The sequence below is a fragment of the Pseudochaenichthys georgianus genome, chromosome 8 (genome assembly GCF_902827115.2).
Source record: "Pseudochaenichthys georgianus chromosome 8, fPseGeo1.2, whole genome shotgun sequence".
Lineage (NCBI taxonomy): Eukaryota > Metazoa > Chordata > Actinopteri > Perciformes > Channichthyidae > Pseudochaenichthys > Pseudochaenichthys georgianus.
This window is the reverse complement of record NC_047510.2, coordinates 29,478,806-29,482,548: the sequence shown is the minus strand read 5'-3', so window position 1 is coordinate 29,482,548 and position 3,743 is coordinate 29,478,806.

Sequence of the window (3,743 nt, the reverse complement as noted above, 5' to 3'; positions counted from 1 at the left end):
CCGTGCTGCACCAGCTGATGCTGCATTCAGGGGGTCCAGTCAAACGCAGACTTTGAAGTTTCAAAGTTATTATTGCGAAAATGTTAGGTTGAAAGTTATTGTAGACTGCTAAATTCGCTTTGTGCTTCAAGAAACTGTTATTTGTTTCAACTGCATTTTTCTACAATGCATTTTTTATGCATCAGATGTTTTGTTATATTTGCAGTACTTTAAATGTATCCACGTCATACTCGGCGGCCAAGACAAATGTAATTATGTTTGTTTACTGTTATATTTGCAGTATACGTTATTATTGGGTATAAGTCGAACTAAACAAACCCCCTTACAGAAACATTTGAAATAGAGTCTAAAACTCAATTTTGTCTGACTTCATGCCTGCACTTGACTACACATTTTTTGGATTTAGAGATTTGCAATTTTCCTCCCTACACCTGAAGGCAGCATCTTGCCTCCTGTGCACCTGTTTACAGTCTATGGTTTGAACCCTATGGTTTGAACTCAGGGGACACCAGGCAGCCTGGCGCAAAGAGAAACAGATTCACACCTAATAAAGAAGATTAAGTTATAATGGCTTTCACTTACAACTTTTTCTGTGGAGATTTGATGGCTTGATATTGTTTTTTCCCCACCAAACTGCATTGTAGGGAGTCTAAGAAGCCAAACAGTCTACGTTAAAGGACCACAGAACAAGTGTATTGAATCGTAAATGATTTATTTTTTTAATACCAATCATTTTCAAATCAAGTTAAAGGTTGACTGCAGTCCTGTTTCCTGTGAAGCCTAATATCTCCAATAGATGGCGACAAAGTGTTATTTATGATGATAACTGCATGTGTGTGCGTGTGTGTGTGTGTGTGTGTGTGTGTGTGTGTGTGTGTATGTGTATGTGTGTGTGTGTGTGTGTGTGTGTGTGTGTGTGTGTGTGTGTGTGTGTGTGTGTGTGTGTGTGTGTGTGTGTGTGTGTGTGTGTGTGTGTGTGTGTGTGTTGAGCTGTGCTGCAGTGTGCAGTCAGTCTTAAATGTGCATATGCTGACACGTTTGGACCCATAGATATAAACACATGCCTATTATTGTAAGTGAAATACATCTTTGTTTCATTTGACTTCACACAAACCTCATCTCCATTCAGGTTTCTTTACAGAGAATGAGAATGCCGTTGACATTTTTGCATTACAGTCAGTGGGTGTGATTAGGCCACAGCAACAAACTAATCCTACAAATCATTATAAAAATCCATTAGGCTATAGTTGGATTTAATTCAATTTGGACCGCCTGAAATACCAATTCTTCATATCATCACTTACAATCTTGATAAGTTGATTTCTTGCATGAACAATTACATTTCCCACTATTGACACATTTCTTTGATATTTTAGAAATGTAAGCCAATATTTTTGACATTTATCTTCGAGATAAATTGATAACAAATGTGATGTCTGTACTGTGAACATGAAGGTAAAGCTAGAATGTGTGTTACCTTAGCATTAGACTGTAAACATATAGGTAACTCCTGGCTCTTTTAAAATGTTACAAAGTCCACCTGGCACCTAAGAAAATTAATGATCAATTAAAATGTTTGTTGTTTATTTGGTTAAAAACTGCAAACATTACCATTTGATAGAAAGTAGAACAGGATTGGACAAAAAACTGATTTTGCAGTCATTACTTCAAAACCTAACTCCAGTAAGTCTGCAACTTGACACAAGTCAGTTTAGTTTATAAGGAAGTTAGCCAACTACAAAACAGCAATGGCAATGGTACGAACAAAAATGGCCGCCACTCTTGCCATCCTCATACATTGATTTTAATGTTAATTTCTTTCCACCATGTTCATTATTGAGCTTTAAAGATGCCGGTTTATGGATTTAGTTTCATTTGGACCAAGCCATACTTGCTCATTTAAGGTGTCATGCTAGGCCCATGCATGCTCAAAAAGATTCCTTTAATTAGTCTAAAACTTGTGAGGGAATTCCTGATATGAATGTATATAAATAGGTAATCATTTATTTAAAAAATGTTAATTTAGCTCGCCACAGACTTGTGTTTCTGCATTAAATGTGTAGGGCAGTAATGCACACATCTTGAGTGAAGGAGACAAGGTGTTAAGGAAGCAAGACATGCAAGCAAGTAGCGAAGGAAGCAGGAATCTTCTGTGACATCATCACCACAGGTTGAAACACACAAGCTAAGAGACAGAGGTTTACTGAAGTCTGCCAGCTGATTGGTTGGATTCAGATAAATGGAGGGGGAGAAAGGAGTGAGGAGAGAGGAGTGTTTGAGGAAGTCACTCGCTCTGTCTCACTCTCTCTGCTGCCTGCTCTGCTCAGAGGAGGGATTTGCCCTATCTTCCCTGGCTTAGCACACCATTGTGAAAGCAGTGGGAGGATGGAGGGATGCAGAAGGAGAGAGAAGGAGAGAGGATGAAAGGGAAACAGCTGCTGCCTTTAAACTGATGTTCTTCTTATCGTGATATGATACAGGACATGCTCAGTGACTCAGCCATCAAAGAGCTGCTTGGAAACAATTATATCCTCAGCCCTACAGTATGTGCGTGCATGTGTCACATTTTGATGGCAAATGACACGTTTAAAGCGGAATGTATTAATGGGTTTGTGAGTTGAGGCACATTTCTTTTAGAAGAACAATAATAATTTCCAGTATTTTATTTCACCTTGACTATTTTAATTTTATAGCAGTCCTGATTTTTAAGCATTTTCTTATTCTTTTGATAGCAATTGACATCCACTACTGGTTATAGGCTTACATTTTATTTCAGTATCATTATTACTTGTTCAAAGGCTGTTTAACATTGGCATATTTCTTATAAGGCTGTTCTTGGACTCCTTTCTTCTTATCTTTGGGTCTACATGCTGCAAAAAAGTTGCAAAATCACCGGATTCTTCCATATTATAAGGGATTTTAAATTAAGCTGAATATGGCACATAAGGCTCAAGATGTTTCGATTGTTAGAGAATGTCTTTTGATATCTTTTCATTTTGTAATACGTTTTTTTTATGTCCAAAATTGTGTTATTTCTTCTGTGTTTGTGTCTTGGCCATGAAACCTTTGAGATTCTTTTAGTCTTTAAATCATGGTTAAATAAATGTTACATAAAAATAAGTTAAGCTATTGCTACTAGTTAAACATATTGTTAACTGTACAATATTTGAATTTCATATGCCAATTACAAGTATCCAGATCCCAAGCAATTTGGTTAAAAACCCAAAGATTTCACTTACTGTTTATATAGAAGTAACAGCAGTTGGAAATAATCACATATCAGTGGCTTGAACTCGCAAGTTTTAACTGACTTAATGACTTCTTAAATCTGTGTTGATTCATTTGATAATTGTTTCCCTCACCATTGATCTCTGTTTTCCTCATTATCATTACAACATAAGGCTTGGGTTTTCCATCTCAGTGTGTCTGGAAGGCCAAAAGGGTAAAAAGACCACTCAATAAATGGATGTCTCCTTCCCTTCCTCCTTGTTCTTCCTCTCATCCTTGCACTCTCTCTCCTTTTCGTCTTTCTGCTTGAACAGCATTCACAGCTCCAAGGCTTTTTTGTCACACTGCAGATGGCCATAGTGTTACTCCACTCAAGACACGCATGCACGCACGCACACACACGCACACACACACACACACACACACACACACACACACACACACACACACACACACACACACACACACACACACACACACACACACACACACACACGCACACACATTGCTCTCGT